Here is a 20,358-nt window from a genome sequence, read left to right on the forward strand (position 1 = left end):
CAAACACACTGACCGAGCGCGAGTTGCGAGTTGAATAAACATAGACATGCAATTAAAATATAAATTCGTCAAATAATGCACAAAATTAATGCCGATGCAAGCACACATCACATCGCAGCTCAGCGCATCGGCCGGCCCTCTTTCTCTCATCCCTCTCTTCGCTGTGAATTGTGTAGTTTCACCGCTTGCTGACAACAGACAACAGAGCGCACAACAGTAGTCCAGTTTGCCGGAAATGCACAAAGTCGTTCCCTGGCGGTACGCGCTTTTGCGTGTGTGTGGCCTGTGTTGTCATGAAATTGCCTGTGTTGTCATGAAATTAGCTTTTCCCCGTAGCATTCTAACCCACGTCGCACAGACTTGATGCGTACGCACGTAGCCCTTTCACGGGCAGCTCAGCATCCCGGCCCGGATCGTAAGGATTACTACTGCCTGCGATGCTTTCCAACCACCACGTGTGTGCATATGTGCTTTCACTGTGTGTGTTTGGCGGGTTTGAAACTTTGAACGGTTCTCTGTTGTTGGGCGCCCTTGACGACCGGTTAATTAAAAGTTCACTGCCCACTGTGATGCGCCCATAATAAACAGCAATCGCCGGTGTGGCATTGTGGCGCAGTCTCGCATCCAGTAGCAGAAAGCGCTACGCTAATAAACACGCTGCCTTTATGAGCTTGTGTGTGTGCATTTCTCGTTTAATAACTTTTAATGATTTCAGTTGTTTCAGCGCCAAGCAAACAACCACAATGAATTGAGTTTCTAAATTGTAAAGCAAGCGAAGTTGTTTGCCCTTTCTAGAATGAAGCACGGAAATTCGGCTCATTCTAAACAACTCTACACTGCAAAGTGACCCATTATTAAGACATTCGACACCCTTGAACTACCGGTGGTTTATCGGGAAACCGCAAAAACTTCACCGATGATTGCCGTGTAGTATGGACGTGTAGATACAGATGGTAGTAAAACTCATATTATACCCACAATTAGCCTCAATCGCCCTGTTTCCCCCTGCCATAAAAAGGTAAAAGATATCTGTTTGCTCAAGCTTATGGGTGCTTCGAAGAAGCGGGGAAAAGGAGGAGGGGACCAAAACTCTTGTCGCTTTCTGTCCATTTTGAGGGGAGCGCGGGGCGTATAAATTGACCCTTCCGGGATGAGTTCGGGCAGGGCGGGTAATAAAGAGACAGAAAAGTTTGTCCTGTACAAATGTGATGCCGATGGCTACCTGGGCAGCGAACGGTGGGATAGACAGTGGACAAAGTATTTATTTTTAATGCGTTTAAAGTAGGGAAAACGAAAATGATGTAAAATGTGGAACACAATTTTCACAAAAGCGCTTTAACGGTATATGTTGCTTATGTGTGTGTGGGTGTGTGTTCAGAAGTTATAATCTTCTTACTGCACATAATGGTTATTAATTATTTACTTTACTTTTTGCCTTATTCTTCAAACAACTCCTTTCAAGGACATATTTCCATACATTCTTTTTGCTTTTCTTCTTGCTCCATTAAAATGAATGCACTTGCCCCTAATGTCCACAGCACGTACAAACCGGGCACCAGCCGGCAAACCTTTGTAAAAGTTTGTCCATAATTTTCTGTACCCCTGGGCCCCCTATTACTCCCTTAGGATGGAGTTCTCTCGCACTTTTTCTCTCATTACATTCCCGCTTATTGTTTTGCACCCCTCTTGGGTCAACAAATTGTTCGTTCGGAAACAGTAAAACAAAAACACACTCACAGAAGCATAACTACACCTTTTTGTAGAAAAAAAACTCGTACTTTGATTTATCCCAAACCTCACCTTTTATGGTTTCCTGTTTATTAGTTCGCACCACAACAATATGGACCAGGGATCGGCGTGGGTTTCCTGCTTGGGTTGCTGCTTTACACTTTACCGGGGCAGAAAAAGTTTTAGCCCAACATTTTTCGGTTTCGTTGTGCACAAACCCATCGCCCTCGGAAACGTTACCACAGATGGAAGAGTGATGGTGATAATGCTTAAACATTTATGTGTCGAAGAATTATGTCACTTCCGCAAAATGGTTTGTTTTCGTTTTTGTTCTTTGTGTTCTGGTGTCCTATTTTTCTAATAAAGGTTGAAACAATCGCAAAGATTTCATGCTCCAAATGTGACTCCCCTTTTACGTGGGGAAACAAAAAAAAAACCAGAACAAGCTCGGCCATTTTAAAGGCAAAACTTCACGCGTTTCCATTTCAAGAGGCCGCTGCCACGTGATGAATCGCAGTGAAGTGGAGTGGAAGTTTTCATTTACATAAAAAATCAATTAGAAACTTTAGAAGGAACCAACGCGCCTACGCTCTTACCCAAACCGGTATGAAAGTAATGAAAACACACATAAACTCACTATCCCACACACAGAGACAGCCCGCACGGAGCAAGTACACAAGTGCTTAATATTGGCACTGGCAGGCTCGGTTTTACACCGGTTTGCACGAGCCAGAAAGTTTTCCCAAAAGTTAAGAAATTACCCGCCACACTGTTGGCGGGCGTCGCACGAATCCGACCGGCTGACTCGGCCAGTGTCTGCATTATTCCTGCCAATCTAAACTAAACTTTACCAAACCAACATCTGAATCGCAAATGTGGCACTGGGCAGGATTTTTTGTTTCTGCTCAACTTCCACTGCGGGGTAAGGCGTTATTTTAAAGCAATATGTTGAGTTGACCCATTTTGCTTACCCCGTTGGTGGGTTGAGAGGCTGCGTCGATTAATCGGGGGTTTGGTGTGTGGGTGGTGTGGGATGGGAATTGATTTGAATAATTAAATTGTAATAAATTTATACAAAGTATTATTATATTTTTCATGCCGCAGCTAAAGGTCTTTTTTATGCAAAAAGCACCTCTCGGTGTATTTTGAACAGGGTTGATTGTTTTATTCTACCACGCTTGATGCTAGGGGAAGGTAGGTAAAGACGGACACTGCGGGTAAGATGGATTTATCTCATAAATGCATGAAAAAGGTAATTTTCGAAAAAAGATTAACAGTGTAGTATCCTTACTTAAAGTCAAACAACACATCTGAGAACATTTTGGGTATAATATATGCAAAATTGGTTGAATCCACGAACAAAAATAAATTTCAACCGTATGCACCCTTGTGGGATCTAACTTGACTTCTGCGGGTCTCAAGCTCTTGGGTTTTCTGGTGATTTAAACATCCTAACACCAAAGCGGGAAAGACGGACACTTTGCTGAAGGGAAAGATGGACACCGAATTTGAGGCCCTTCGCGATTCTAGTCAGCTTTTTGTTTGGAGTTTGAAAGTTGGAAGTTGAAATCATGTAAACACTCCAAACAAATCTACACACAAAACTAGCCTGCAATTTTCAGTCTAGATTATTCTAGCCTCAAAACTAGAATTGGATTCGAGTACCTGCTCGAAAACACGGTGTTGTTTACATTTACCCCAAGGTGCATTAAGGAGATCTGATGGCGGAATCTAGAATCAAAGTGTATGTAGTCCAGGTGGTTTCATAGCATTGTTTATAACCAATTTTGAACATCAGTTTTTGACAGGACGGGTGAAAGCTTTTGCTCAAACATGCATTCTGGAGGCTTGACGAATACTCAAAACACTCTTAAAATCTTCATTCAAGAGTAGAAGCGATAAAGATCAGCCTTCATACACCTTGGGATAAGCCCACCTGTATATTTTACTCACTTAGATAGCTGCTCGAAAACTGCTATACAATGCAAACAGCTGACAGGCTGAAATTTCAGCCTACGAACTTAAAACGGAAAGGGCCCCTTTATTGATTTATTTTACTGCTTATATCAATTGGTGATGACTAGATTTCTTCAAATACCTTATATAAGGGTGTTTGGAAGATATGAATCATCCAGCAACTAGAGAAAGCATGGAAATAAGCGAGAAAAGGAAAAACCAGTCAAAATAGTAGCAATTCGTTCCGCTATTACTCGCTCGACGCTGATGAGGCGCTTCGTGAAATCCAATATATTGTCACCACTTGGACAATTTTAAGCAATAAAAAAGATGAAGCATTGATACGACATCGTTCAAGAATAGATGAGAAATTCTATAGGATTACAAATATCAAAAAGGTGAATTTTGACAATTTTGAAAAATGGTTTTAACTATAAACAAATCTTTCAAAAAATACTGGGGTCGCGGAGTAATTTCCTAAAGGGCAGTTCTTGATTTTTTTTTTCTGTAATCTAGAGCTACATCAGCTGTTAGTGCGCGATATTTTAATAATGCTTTAGATGCTGCATTCTACGATATATTACAAGCGCCGCTTACAATTTCAAAATTCATGGCTGACTAAACCGTCATTGCAATTGGCCAAAAATTGGTTTATGTACGTACCAGGATGTGGAAAGCAATAGGATGTGTTAAAATACTATAAACCTCTTCAATTTCAAACGTTTACCACCAGGTATCAGTTGTCTTAAACGAACATTTCAAAACTGCACGAAAAAAAATCATGAGTGTAAGATAATGTATGCACATCTTCATAGTCGTTGCATTTACATATCCCTAGATTTTTACCATTTCCCTTAACGTGTTCGTCTTTACCTACCTTTCCCTACATTTATCACATTCGAAAGGCTTTTTTTTGTTAAATATTTTATTTATAAGTTGTTTTGTTTTTTCTCAATTCCATTCACCTATAAAACCCATTCTTCCTCCGTTTACTCCGAACCATAAAACATAACAAAAAGGATGCGTAAAACCTGAACCAGTCCAAAGCAGACGTGTTTGTGTTTTCTCCTGCTGAAATGTCATGTAACGGTACGGTTCCCAGCTAACGAACAAACCGCCTCCCCCCCCGAAGAACGTGCGAGGCCACCGTCACCGTTTTGTCCCCGCTTTGCATCGAACGGGCTAACACGATTATGCTCTTTTCGCAGCCACCTCGACGGTCCTGGTTTTTTTTTCCGCAGGGCAGACGTTGCCTAATTTTGCCATCGCTCTATACGACACACCAGCACGGGCACAACACAAAAGCCGGCCAGCTACCCAGGGTAACTGATCCCGAACTCCTTCCGTGGCAAGGAAGCGAAAGACCGCACTAGCTCGCACAGATAAAAAGGTAGTTAACGAGAAAAAAGAGCACCGCTGGGATCCGCGTAACCCACATATTCCTGCTGCTGCTGCTGCCTGAGCTTCAAAGCCCCGAGGGTGGAATAGGCATAAAGGAAGGAAGCGAGAGAGAGAGAAAGAAGGAAAGAAACAAGCGACTGCACAAACGAGGATTATGAGTGGAACGCACGTGGTTTGGGTGCACAGAGAGAGAGAGAGAGAGAGAGAGAGAGAGAGTGAGAGGGAGACCACCGGAGCTCGTTAAGCGATTCACGGGCTGGGCGACGTTTGAGACATAATTTTATGCGCTCCCAGGGGTAACCACCCCGCTCCCCGGTCTGGTCCCATTTCCCCTCCTATTGCCACGGGCAAAAGGATCTGCATGATCCACTTAACCTACCGCAAAGGGAAAGAGTTGCATCGCACCAATCGGGCGAAGGTGTTTTGAATGCAGGTACTAGCACACACACACATTGAAGGGATCCAGCAGGAGCAGCAGCCGATCATACAAACTCTCGCGTTGAAATTTGCTGGAAGTGGATGCCAAAGCCGAAGGGAAGAGAAAACCGCACCATAAGGCGTTTTGGTAACGTTCCAAGCGTTCGTTCGTTCGTTCTGTAGCTCGCAACTCCCCCTGTTTTTTTTTCTCCTTCCATTCTGAAGGGCGATTCACTCCAGGAATGTCCCTGACTTGGTACACACAGTACACACCCGTGTGTTTCAATGGCGTAACGGAGCACTTTTGAGCAAGCACAAGCAATCATTCCTCCCCGCGGCGCAAAGAAAGCGCACCGAACCGACACGAGAAAGCTCGTTAGAAGCAGCAGCAGCAGCAGCAACACCAGTAAACCGGGCCCGGGCACTGAGTACTGTAGCTAAATAGCGGTGGTTAAGGTACGGGTTAGTCCGGTTCGGTCTTTTATTTTCACCGACCGAAAAACGACGCTAAGGGTGATCACAAGAGCATTTGCGGGAAAAGACACCAAGCAAGCACAAGAAGCTCGAAGAAGCGGCCAGCCAGCCCAAGCGGGACAGTTTGCGACCGAATGGCGTCAGCCATCTTAATCCTTCGCAGCAGTCGTTCCAAAACAACTCTGGCCTCGGCCGAGGGTTCCAAGAAAGCCGGCTCGCTCGTGAGTTGGCTTTTATTTAATTTGCACGATAAATGATACAGCGATAGAGGCAGCAGCAGCAGCACCAGCAGCAGCATCAGAGCAGAACTAGTTCGAACGGCGTGGCGAGTGGCTTTTTTGTTTTACTTTGCTCGGTGTCCGCCCGTCAATAATAGCAAATTGGAGTTTGTAGGCCTCGATTTTGTGGGTTCCGAGAAAAGAAAAAAAACACACACACACAAAATTAACTCACAAACCGTTTGTGCCATTCGCTTTCTCTCTCGCCCCAACCGGACGACTGGTCAATGTGAACTTCCCGGCAGTGACTTTCATCCCGAAAAACAGAAACGGAAAGCAGCACCATAATGTTCGTTACGGAGCTTTGTACGGGCCACTTCATTCACGTGCCACGGTTTCGCTGGACCTAGGCAACTAGGAACCGACTGTCGGCCAGAGTGCAGGAACAAGTTGTGTTCCATTCTGTTCTTCCACTGGCCACGCGCGGACGATTGCTCTTCCTGGTATTGCACTGAGAGTGGAAAAGTGGACCAAAAAAAAAAGACAACCAACACCCTGCAATCTATCTGGCCAACGTTCGAATGAAGCCTGTGAGCACGATCCAGACCGGGAGAACAAGACGGCAAACCAGAAGGAAAACGGGTGGCTTAGGATAAAACAATAATAATAAAAGTACATTGCACTTAAGTATCATTTCTTTCGGTTTTATTGGCCGGTGGTTCGTGCGCTGTTTTTCACTTACCCAGTCTCGTCCCGGTGCAGTGCAAAGATGGGAAGATGAAAAAGAGGCAAAAAAGCTTTCTTTTTCTTTTGATATCCTACCCCCCTCGTTTCACAGAGAACGCATCACTCCTTTCTCATTCAATGAAGCAACTGGCACGATTTTCCACTTCCAAGAGCTTCCAAGAGAGTATGGTTTGTCTTGGGGCCGCACGAATGGCACACACACACACTCACAAACCCGAACCAACAAACGCTCAACCATTGCGCTTTAATGGTTCTCCCATTGGCTGGGAGCAGCATCAGCACCCCCTGCGACCAACCACACCACCACCTTCAGTCCATAAAAACGACTCCGTGGAACTGCTCAACAACGCGAGCAGCATCAGCCGTTTTGCTCGGCTAAAGGGTTATGGCGCGGCGTCACGCGTCAGTTGCGGGAGGGCAGGAATTTAGACATAAAGAAAAAGGCCCGCGGGAAAACGAAAGAGAACACCGGACACCGGACGCCATCATAACTCGCCATCGTCAAATCCGGTTCCCACCGCGCACAGCTGGCTGAGCAGTTATAGAGATGTGTCGAATATATAAAAAAGGGGGGGGGGGCATGGCCTTGCCCGGCGACGACGACGACCAAAACTGCCCACTCGAAGGGCTGAATCACACAAAAATGTACCAAAGAAAAGGGCGTAAAAGGTGGTTTGCGGTGGTGCTGCCCTCCTGCTCCATGCTACTTCTTACTGGGTGGCAAATGAAGAAATTTTAGAAATGTGAAACCTGGTTTCAGGGGATTTTTCTGAGCAACACGCTCTGTTCTTTATGCTTTATGTCGATGTTTCTTTCTCTCTCCTGTTCTCTGGCTGATGCCGCCTGCTGGCAAGATATAAAACATTCCAGCAACAATATAGCAACCGAAAGTTCGTTCCACTTTCATTTTTAGCGCTCCAAGAGAGCAGGCTGCGGGGCACGGGCAGTTAATCACTGGACCAACGGATCGAGGGAGTTGATTAAGGACTTTTTTTAAGAGGAGGGAGGGTAGAGAGTTATGTTTGGGAAAGAGCAAGGTAAATAAAAAATAATAATAAGTTTGTTTGTAATAAGTTTTGAAAATATTTTGGCAGCTGAGTGTTTATTATTTACTTCTGCATTTTTACATTTGCTGCTGTTCGGTCCCTTCTCCGTTAAGATCATGTAGACGAACCAACCAAGTAGCATGGCACCAATTGAGCTTTTTTAAGGAGTTAATATTATTTCACATTAACATTTTTATTCAAAACTTGCTAGAAACTGCACAGAAGCTGCCTGAATGTGTAAACACCTAAACGTATGCAATGTGCAACAAAATAGTTTTCTCATGATTGATGGAACGTATGCTAACCTTTTTTGAGTTGAAAAACGCCCAAATATATGCAATAAGTGACTTATTAAAATAATGTTCAAATAAAAGCCAACTAAGTATAATTCAACAGCTTTTTCTAGACCATTTATTCAATGCAGATAATGAAGACAAACCCACCAAGCAATAAATAATTAGTCGCGCTTCATCGTGGGTTAGTTTTACATTATATTTTTAAACATATTACACTTATTTGTTCAAAACAAACTATAAACTGTACATGGAAACTTAGCACGAATGTATGTTACAACCGCCTAAATGTATGCATTGTTCAACAACACAGTTTTCTCACGCGCGATGAATCATTTGCCTACCTTCTTCCTATCGAAAAGCACCCTGATGCATGCGAATGTAAGCGAATTACAATAATGGGTTTCAAACAAAAGCCAACAAAGTAAAAACCAGCAGCTTTTGCTTGATCATTGATTTTAACTTTTTGTTACAATCATCAAACCATAAATGCATATCACGCATTGCTTGTTTGCATAATGCTTCTTTCTGCTAAAAACTTTCACTAACACAAAAAAAAACATCTCCAAACCACAGCAAACCAGCTTCATCTGTGAGAGAAAATAGTTCCTTTTTCCATCTAAAAAGCTCTAGACGCAGTAGTTACAAAGCAACCGTTACACTTAATCACCAATCGGGATTATGCACCGGCAGTGACTTTTTAAGCACGAAAGAGACAACTGTGGTTTTGAAAAGCAAAGACATAGGAGTGTGTGTGTGGCCGGGGCCAGTATCACCCCAGAAAGACCCCGAAAGATAATCATCCGGGGGAATGAAAAGAAAAATGTGCATGTGTACACACAGTTTGCATTAGAAATCATACCAACACACACACACATACGGAGCAAGCAGAACGAAGGAGAGCAAGAGACACAACCAGACTCTTCCGTCCCACAGCCCACAGAGACTGGCATGTCCGGCCAGGAATGGTAGAAATTGCAATCATGGCAAAATGTTCCTGATTTCCATATTCGCAATCAAACATGAATAAATGGAATTAGTTTCTGACTCACAATTCACAGTGCCTTCAACACTGTCTCCCTCACACACACACACACACTCTCTCTCTCTCTCTCTCTCTCTCTCTCTTGGTTGGTTGATGGGGAAAAGCGAAAGAGCGCACATGCCACAAGGGGACACGTGGGGCAGCAACCGAAGTGCACAGTGCTGCCGGGACGAACCGACATCAGCTTAGCATTCATGAGAATGGGTTTGATCGCACCTACTCGACCGTCCGACCCAGTCCAAACCCCCCGGTCGTCAATTGTGTCTAGGCATATGATGCAGTTTGTTTGGGATTCGTCATTCGTTTGAACTGAAAGCGCACGGTTCAACCCGGGTTTCCCATGTCCCGACCGAGCTCGATAACGAGCCGCACTCCTCCCGTTGATTGTTGTCCAGCTAGAGTGTGACCGATGCAAAACGGAAATGGAATGGAAGGATCAGACGGCAGAAAATACACACTGAATAAAAAAACACACACACCAATGAAAATGCAAAGCTTGATTAGAAGCAGCCCCGTGTTTGTGTCCATTGGGGTGCAATGAAAGGAAGCGTACCCTCCTCTCCCCCAGCAAGGCTGATAAAGCAAACTCCCCAATTGGAGCGGAAAAGGGAATTACAACAGCAACCAAAAAAAACCAAGCCAGGGCCCACCTCTTCGGGAGAAGGCAATCAAAATCAACGTCAGTAAATATGGAATCCAATTGCCGGAAAATTAAGTAAATCACGGTAGTGGATTGTGCACACACACACACTCCAGTCACTCGCTTGTCCGGAAAGTCGTAAAAATAAATTCTCATCGATAATTTACTTTACGGATTCGAAGGGAAGGGAAATCTAACACACCCGACGCCACTCTATGGTCTGAATAGCAGCACCGCCACTATCTCTTACAACCTATTATACCCAACGCCAGAGCCCAACGCCCATCAACCCGAAATCTATTTCCTTTTTTTATTTGAGGAGGACGGCGATAAGGGTTTCCGGGTACCGCAATGGACGGCGGCAAACCGTACAGCTGTTGGAACCGTTCTTGGGGACGCTTGGAGAAAGTTTGTGGCTGGTGCTAGCTCCCTCCCCATTGCTTTGTGGGAATAGTGTAACGAGACCCGGAAACAGAAACAACATTTCAACAAAACCACATTCCGAGAAGCGTCCATTCCCATAACCCGATAATGATCCACTGTAAATGGGACGCTTTGGAAGCATGGTTAAAACGCAAGCAAACCCCGAATGCAAACCTTGATGGTTCCCTGTTTTTCGGTTCGCTAAACCACACACACACAAAGTGAAACCCTTTCCCCATGGAATGGCCATGCCTTTTCCTGGAGCGAGACTGTGGCCGTACCGTGCACAACAAAATGGTCGAGCAGGGTGATAGCGGCATTCCTTCCTATCGCAACCCATTTCCTCCCTTATCCTCCGAAAAGAAACGAGCTACAGCTGAATAACGCATGTAGTCCAAAATTTATGTCATGCAGATAAAAACCCCAAACCCAAACGGGACAACTCGGGGCCAGCAGCGTGTTTTTTTGTTGCCTTTGCTACGGTTGCTCCTCTGTGGTTGCTCTTACCATCAGCACCGTACACGCAGCACTGGGGCAGGTTCGTGCTGCGTGCGCTTTGCGGCAAACATGGCACACTTCCGGCTCAACGGACAAAGACCTCGCAAAGAGCGAGCCAGGGAGCAGCCAGAAACCCCTCCGTGGACACGGCAGCAAAGGAGCGCACGGTGTACGCATTAGTCACACCGCGTGTGTCGTGCGATTCTTCACTAAATTCTTCACATGCATCTCCGGTGTGTGCGCGCGCGCCTTCCCTTTGCGTTACTTTTGCACCACCGAAAAGCATAACTCCAGGCGTATAGAGGACGGCGTGGCCCCTAAATGCACGCAACCCGCATGTGGCCGCCGCCAACGCTGATCTCGCTCGCTGTCTGTGCGGTTGTTTGTCTTTCGCGCTTGTTTGTTTCTTTTTATGGTGGCTTATGTTCTATATTTTTTATTTCCTTTTTTTTGTGTCGGCCTCAGTATATGCAACATTATTTGGCGACGTGATGAGTTCAACCAGCAGCAAAAAAAGCTGGACTCGAAAAATACACGCAAAAGGTTCGTCGCTCTGAGCTCGTGCCTAAGACTTTGGCAAATTGCCATCCATCTCCGCAGTGCGAAGATGGCGGCCGGGGTGGATTGGGAAGGAGAGACGAAGATTATCCTTGCACGGGCAGATAAGGCTCTGCTGTGTGACAAACCGTTGCTGCTTCTTGCTCATCGGCTGGAATCGGTCTTGTGCCCACGCAAATTTTACGAACCCAGACACAGATGCGTCTGGAAAACTTTAGCTCACGAGCTTTTGTCGCAAACAGAGAGTTTGAGGGAGAGAGGTACGCTTTGGTTTGTTTTATCTTTTACGATAATATGCAACGAGGACCTAAAGAAACATGAAATAAGTAAAACAACATGTAATAAAAACAGTGACACAATCTTCATCATGAGAGATGTGATCCAAAGCTTAATGGTCGTTATTCTTACTTTAAAAAACTAATGACAAAAATTCTAGTTTAATATCCAATAAGAATTCCTTTTCAGTAATATCTATAAGAATGAACGAATGAATGCTCTGCATCCATTTGCTCATCATATTATCCCACAGTAGCAGCATTCTATTCGCACCTCAACCAGCAAATTCACAGCTTCCATTCTTGCTCGTTCCCGGTCCCCACGACAGCAGCAGCCTAATTTTCATTTACTCCTCATTCTGCGACGTGCCAGCGGGCGGCCAACATTCAGCCTAATGGTGGCAGATAATTATCGACGTACGTGTCGCGATGTCTCGACTGCGGACAGCAGACCGAGATTAGAAAACCGAACACAGCAGACATGGACAGCAGAGCGAAAAAGTCGACCTGTGTACACCTCCCATTCGACCATTCGACTGTAATGTACCGTAACCGGCTTCACCGGGCGCCGTCAGAATGGCGTGGGCTGTGTACCTCAACCGAGCCTGTCACTAGCAGTGCGCACACTAGAACCAACCCCGGAGTAACCTGGAGCTCACCCCAAACTCATTTTCCTCCAGTTCCGCTGTATTATGGATGATGAAAATATCATTTACATTTTACGGCACAATGTTCAGAGTGTCTTTTTCTCTCAGTCTCGGTGTGTTTCGAGTACCAGCATTCGACACAATGAAGCTACGGTCCGGTGGACGGTGCTCTGGTCAGTCAGGTTTTCAGCCCATACCCGACGTAGGTCGTTCCGTTGCTGCCCCCTCATGTCAACTGTGCCAGGTTGACCTTTTTTCCAGTCCGCAACGATTCCCACTCATTTTCAAGGGATAAAGACCGGTACTACAGCACAGCATTGCGTCCGTTCAGCGTCCGTTCAGCGTCGGCTTGCTTGGCCCGAACCAGACAGAAGTAATGCCGGTGCGCTGTCACTGGTGCGCCTTTCTACAGCTAACGTGGCACGGACGTTCTGTGCCAGCCAGGATTGACCTTTTTTTCCCCACCCCAAACACAGAACTGAGCTTTGCCACAAACAGTAGAGAGAGAGAGAGAGAGCGAGCGATGTGATCCTTTCCCATTTCCTTTTGTGTTGTTGCTGTTGTTGTTGTTGTTCAGTGCCTTCTCTGGTAACCATTTACCATGGCTTTATAATGAACTACCCTCTCGCACAGTTTCCGGCCAGCTCTGCATCTACCTACGCAGCAGCGCCGCACTACTGCTGTATTTTGTTTCGATTTTTCATCACCCTTCACCCCGGGACGGGCAACGAAGCTTTCACTCATCCACCCACCCGGCTTTAATCCCAACCCGACAGCGGCTCATTTCGTTTTGATAGAGTTATTCCGTGAATGTAGCCATCCATTTTTCGACACTTACTCAGAATACTTTCCAACTTCCATTGCAAAAGCAAGGGTAGCACAAGGAGGAAGTGATGGTTGGCTCCCGTTTTTTAACAGGATAACATTCGTGCCTTACGGTCAATGTGGAGATGGGGCGTAATGTGGAGAGCAGGGAAACAATTTCAGGTCAACTGGCACTGCTTAGCTTAGCCCTAGCGTCCCTATCCTATTCGCTTTTGGTTGGTAATTTTCTGGCCCAATAGGAAAACCCCCGAACGTTCGCAGCAGATCCGAGACCCGACAGCGGGAAACATCGTGCCTGCTGCTGCATACCAAATCTCGACACCCAACCCCGACACCATTGATCGACGTGTACGGCGGGGGCAGGGCAGCAAGCCAACGAGCCCACGAGGTGGGTTAGATTATGTGACAAAAATACGAAACAACACGTTTCCTCACAGTAAGCCTCACCTGTCTCGAGCCACAGAGTGAAGTAGCGCGTGGACAGGAGGGCGAATGACAGCCGGGGTGGAAGTTAACTGGGTTTTGGCCTTACCGGGAAAATGGGAAATTGACATCCCTCCCTCAGCTGCCCGAGCTTGATATTGTACAACTTGTTCACATTCCCGATCACCTGCCAGCGAGAAGATGAAACACTTCTGCGAATCACATAATAACACAGTGCAGTGAGCAAAAAGAAAACAACTCTCTCTTTCTCTCTCTCTCTCTCTCTCTCACACACACACACACACACACTCACTGCATTGAAGTTTCAGATGGAATTGGTACGAATGTTAATTGACTTCACAAGCGGAGTGAAGGTTTCAGCGTGTGCCAGCCGAAGTTCCATGGATTGGCAATGGTTAATAAATATTCTCCGCACATTTGCTCGGCTCGAAATGTATTCGAGCAGCTTCCGTAGCGGCTGGTATAGCGCCAGGGCGGCTGGAGGTTTAGGGTTGGATTAAGCAACGGGTTCCCACGTGCGCTGCCGGCTCGGGGGTGGAAGATGGAAATCCTTCGATGGGCTTGAAATTAAATCAACGTTGTTTTTTCCGACTGCTGCTGCTGCTGCTGCATTGCCACGCCGACAAATAGATAGAGGATGGTTTACATACGCAGAAATGGAGCGCAATTTATTCACAGCACAAAGCTGACCGTATTGAAATCAACACTGGGGCTGGGTGGAAATTATGTTGAATACGGTGCGAACAGCAAAAATGTAAATTAACAGAAAACAGTTGTATGAATGATAGATACATTTGTAATTAAATGTGAAAAAAATGCAATGCTGTTTTGTATCACTTTTCATCAAAGCTTTATGAGCTTTTTGCAAGCTTTTCTTTAGCTTTATTTTTCAAATCGACTAAATGGTATCCCGCATGACAGTTTTTTTATGATTTTTAATCGAAGTAGGTATTTAAATAATTTAATAAAATAGCTCGTTAAACTTCTTCAATTACCTACAACTTCAGCTGTTTCTATCTGCTAATAAATTCCTTAAAAAATACCAAATGTTCCAAATAGATTTTCGTATTTCAATGAGGACAACTAAAAGACACGTAAATGATATCATAAACCAAGTGAGCGTCCTCTATATTTCGCACAAACCTTCACCCGGTAACGCATCTTGCTTAAGCTAGCGAACTAACCCACAAAGTAACCACAAACGATAGACTTAAACGAAACCGAGCACTTGCTGTAATTGAACGAGAATGATCCAATAAATCCCATCCCCCACCATACATCCACATACTGTGTAAACGTCACAGGCTTTTTCCCCAGAAGCTTCAGCTCGGCGCGGTCTGCAAAAGCAAGCAGACGAAACCCTTACCAAACGCGATACGGGGGTCAATCATGGGCGCCAATCGCCCCCGTGTGACGATGTGATTTGCATACGCTGAAACTACACCCATCCCCGCTCCCTTGTAGGGACACAAATCACAAACAAACGAACCTACGAATTCGGCTACCATTCCGAAAATCCCCAAAGCCGCACACAACAAATGGTCAAACATTAGCAGGAATGGGAATGTGGGGGTGGAGGGATCATAGAAAGGGATTTTCCAAATCACCGCAAACGATTCGGGCCAGTTCATGCGATGTGTCTTGATCTTGGGACCAGCGAACAAGCGGTCACGGCAAACCGAATCCCGGGCAACTCTGGGCACTTGCTTCATATTTCATCGTGAAGTTGGTTGGAGCAAACATTAATCATATCATTTGGCATGGGCCAATCCAGCGCCCATTTGCATTATTCTGATGCTTCATTCCATTTGTCAATGTTTTCAATGGGTGCAAGTGCTCGCCCGGGGATGCTACTTGGGGACGATTGTGTGTGGTTTAGAAAAGCTTGCTTCTGTCTAAGCATGGCATTTGCGTAAGTGATTGTGTACATTTATGCATTTGATTAGGGTATGCACAGAGCGTACAGACTAGACCACTGTTAAACAAGAAACAGATGAAGTAATTATCATAAAGAAGTGGTTCTGCTGTCGCTCACGCCAAATGTTTCACAACCCAACAAATTATTGAAAAAATTCGGTTGCACAAAAGGCAAGGTAATCGAACCCGTGTGGTTTTGTTTTACGATCCATTCCCATTTTAAACTCTCCATTAATATTAATCAATCGACAGCGCTCGCACACAAAAATATAAACAAAAACAAAGCTCTCAAATAACTCGACGCAATTTAATACACTTCCCTCACCGACACTGAAGCAACAGTCATTTGCGTACGCACTTTCGCACGAAATTGGAAGTGAAATACCGGGAACACTGAACCGACCCGCGTCAGGCTCGCGCTGTTCAACCATTATCGCTGTCTGCTCATCCAACGATTTCGACGAATCCGACGCAAGCACCGAATCCGAACGGAGATCGACATTCCTGGAAGGGTGGCCCTTCACAATGCTTTGCAGTTGAATGTGCCGGCTGGCGAAAGGATGCTCGAGCCAACGGGTTCGAAACCGGCGTAATGCGTCTCGGAACGCGGGGTTTTGGAACGCTAATGCACCAATCGTTGTAGGATGAGTTTGGTTTATTTTTAGGTGCAATAGGCACTTTTCTTGGAAAGCTTATTAAATATAAACACATTAATAAACATTAAATTCGATTTTAAAAAATGCTCCAAAAATACGTAATTTCATGGGAAAAATGTGATAGACATTGGATTGGATTGTGCACGCGTTCAAGGCCGTAATTTACTGTAAACCACTGTTACTAATGTCAGCAATTTCACCGTCGGAAATTAATGCACAGTCAAACCTCCAAACGTGCTCTCGCGCTAAATTAACTTCCACATCAATATAAAATATTCTAAATGTTTCCTCCCATTTAATGACTGACAGGGGTGTGGTTGGGCATCGCCGATCCCTGGCTATTGTAGCACTGCACACAGTAATACGCTCTGGTTTACCACATCATCATCATAGCACGAGTCTGACGATGGTCAGTGTGTTAGCCACCGATCGTTTGCGTGAATGTTTGTGGTTGATGATAGATTGCATAGCAACGGTACGGTACGGGTTTCGTGGAATAGATGCTTCCCATAGTTGCATCCGTTGGGCCTGAAACACTATGAGCTTTAAGCACTGTTTCAACTATGCGTTGAGTGCTTCAACTAGTGTGATGGTTTGGCAATATTCTCTAGCAATATGCAATAGCAGCACATAACAATGCATTGTTAAACCAGTAATATGACTCAGCATGCTGAAAATCATCTTTCAAGTCATTAAAAGCAATTATTTTGGGTTTTGTGATCAAAAATATCTGTGACAGTCATTACAAAGAGTGTAATTTGCGTGTCATTTTTACACCCTTTACCTTCCATCAAAAGACCATCTAAAAGACATGCAGCAATAACGTCGAAAACAATATAAAATTTTAAACGCACTTTTGTCCTCACACAATCCCTCGAAGCAAACCCTTTGCCGTTGATATTGGAATTGTTTCCAATCCACTCGCCTCTTGATTCGCAAAATCAACAATACCCGCTTATGGGTTATAGGAACAGCGCACCTGTCTTCTCCATACTGCCCCGCCAACCCTCCACACTCAATCGGGTCAATAAAAGTCGAATAAAAAGGCACGTGGAGTGGAGGAGAATGGCATTCCTTTTCACAGCCTCAGCGCAAAACAAAAGAGCCTGACGCCCGATGCCGTTGGAAGGCCGGGGCGAGAAGCGAGATTGGCAGAAAACCTACTTACCGGGCGACAAGAAAACATAACGATTACGGCCTGACAGAAGAAACACACTCATAAATCTTCTCTGTGCGTGTGTGTGTGTGTGTGTGTGTGTGTGTGTGTGTGTGTGTGTGTGTGTGTGTGTGTGTGTGTGTGTGTGTGTGTGTGTGTGTGTGTGTGTGTGTGTGTGTGTGTGTGTGTGTGTGTGTGTGTGTGTGTGTGTGTGTGCGTGTGTGTGTGTGTGTGTGTGTTTGTATAGTCCACGAAAGGAAGGACCGACCGGCTTCGGTAGGTGCGCTTTTACAAACGGTTCGGGCTCGATAATGGAAGTAAACATACACGGGAAGCCCGGTAAGAAAATGGGGAGAGAAAAAAACAGCAAAGCCCCAACAAACCTTCTGTGTCGTAAGCGACCTCCAGCCGAGGTGCTTTGAATCGAATATATATCATACGACCTTAGTAAGGTGGGGGGAAAAACTGAAGACAACGTGGAGGAAGTGGGATGGACAAAAAAAAAGAAGGTGGAACATTAAACTGTCGCAATAGTCTTAACATAAAAGCACCAACACTCTGCTCTTTCTCTCTCTTACTCTGTCTTCCATCCCGGAGACTCGATTCGGAATGGGCTGTGAATGTCGTCATTGACAATGGGAGTACCTCTCATCCGAACCTTCAGAACGAACAGCTTATGCTTTTCGTAACGGTAACCCCCACACACACACAAGCACACCATAGAAACCTTGCAAAAAACTCCACTCCCACTGGAGCGCTGTGTGAAACAATGGCCACATTCTAGGGAGGCTTGGAACGATTTGCTTTGCTTCTGGTTTTCTGCATCCCGAAACCCGGGAAACGGACGGTCGCACACAGGACAGCCTCACTTCCCGCAGGCAAATGGCCGATAAATTGCACAATCCAATTTATCACCCCACGATGGCTGGATTTTCCTCCCATCCACCAACACGAGCGATTGGAAAACGGGCGCAAAACCAGCAGAGGTAAAACTCATTTCTATCGATGGCGTTCTGCACTCGGCTCGTTCTATTGTGATTGTGTGTTTGCGTGTGTTTTGTAGGAAAGAACTGTTAACGTCTCATCCGCTGTTACTTAGCACACACACACACACGTGTTCTAGTGGATCTAGAACAAAAGTGGCAGTAAAACCGAACTGATCGAGCTGGATGGTGTCAGCCTGATGATTGGATTCATTTAACTTAGCGTCATCTTTTGTGATCGATGTGATGGGTGGTTCGTTCGTTGGTAGGCTTGTTGGTGCTGAAGCGCGCTGTAATGTAGCCGCTCTGGGAGGTTAGTTTTTTTTTGCTTCCTTTACTACAATTGATTATATTATGGTGAACGTAAACAGGTTTGTCCATTGGACAGATTGGAATTTGAGGTTTGAGGTTTGATTGCAAACATTGCGATGTTTTATGGGTTTAAATTTTCTACTTCACATATAGGTTAACGTTTAGTCGCTGAAATGATCTCAATACTTTACACACATTTCATGAATAAATTTACTAGATGCATGCTTTTAGTTAAATAATATGAAAGCTTGAATATGATGAAATGATAGAGTTTTTTTTTTTAAATTAAAATATACAAGTCGATGTTTGATTCGAAATGTTAGGAATCATTGTTAGTGAATAAACAATTTTTAACTCTTGAAATTTTGCCAGTGTCGTGGTACAATCGTCAACAACAACTTATACTACTTAACAACACGCTTGTTATGGGTTTAAGCCCCAATTCGACCGTGCCCCCATAGGTACACAGAAAACGTTTTTTAGACTGAAGTTCAGTAAAATTCTACTAATTGTAAAATCCGGCAAATTTGACCTCTAACATGACCATAGTGTAAAATTATTCGCACGGATTATGACCATAATAATGTCAACTGTGCGATCGTATGAAGTGTCACAATAAAGAACCATTCTGCTTTGTATTGCTTAGGCAACATCTTCAGCGTTTCACCTTAATTCTTCAGCCTTTAGTTCTTCCGTCTTCAGTTCTTCAGTCTTCTGTCAATTAATTGTTGTAAAATCAGTAGTCATTACATAATGATTTTTATGTAATGACTACTGATTCAGATTCAGTAATTCTTTCAGTACGTGCTTACTGAATCATTCAGTAATGTTCGGTGCTCACCAAAATGACTGCTCGTTACTGAAATCACAGTAAAGCCGTTTTCTCATATTACTGATTCTTTAGTAGTTGGCAGTGATTAAAAAGTGACGAAATATTTCTTTTAAATTGAGTGTTTCTATTGATGCGCAGAGATTGCCAGTCACTCAGTTCGTATTCATCCGTATTTTTGGTTATTTGATACAGTTCTTATACTGTTTTTTTGCCACAAAAAGTTTTGTTGGTTCAGTAACCGCTCACAGACGCCACGAAATTTCAGCCGGTGAATCACTAAAATTTTTATCGGGGTGCCTGTAAGTCCCTACCAACAATTCAACGTTTTGCTCATCATGAGCAAGAGGACACCGTGTTGTTTTGTTTTGAAGTTCTGACTGACAGGTCAATTCGACAGAATGAATTGCTGCATTTTCAGTCATTTGTTCTACTGATATTCAGGGAAACGAATAATTTCCCACTAATTTTACTGATTTTCAGTAAAATGTGTATTACTGCAATGAATTCAGTATGTTGTTTTATTGAAAATCAGTACAAACATGACATTTATGCTAAATCCAGTAAAATATTCTATTACTTAACCGTTTCGGCAAAAAACTTTACTGAAACAGGATGAGACATTTTGCTGTGTAGGACTGACCATCCCGCTATGGGTAACGCGCATAAGTCACCTAAAGTCAAACCCATTGGTGATAAAGGGAGGCCTTGGACGACATCGGTTATTGTGACAAAAGAAGAAGAAAAAGTACTTGCAATTTTTTGCAAAAGTACTTGTAACATATATTCCAAAAAATCTACTCTCTCATAACCATCTCTCATCTACTCAATCAATACTATAGATCTCTTAACGATTGATTCTCCGAATGT

General features: G+C 44.4%; 1 protein-coding gene across 1 annotated transcript in view; it reads right to left on the bottom strand.

The window, feature by feature from the left end:
• LOC1276733 (uncharacterized) overlaps window positions 1-20,358 on the bottom strand; it is a 117,518-nt gene that overhangs the window by 58,379 nt on the left and 38,781 nt on the right. The gene's annotated exons all lie outside the window — the stretch shown is intronic.

Source organism: Anopheles gambiae, chromosome 2 (assembly GCF_943734735.2).
Source record: "Anopheles gambiae chromosome 2, idAnoGambNW_F1_1, whole genome shotgun sequence".
Lineage (NCBI taxonomy): Eukaryota > Metazoa > Arthropoda > Insecta > Diptera > Culicidae > Anopheles > Anopheles gambiae.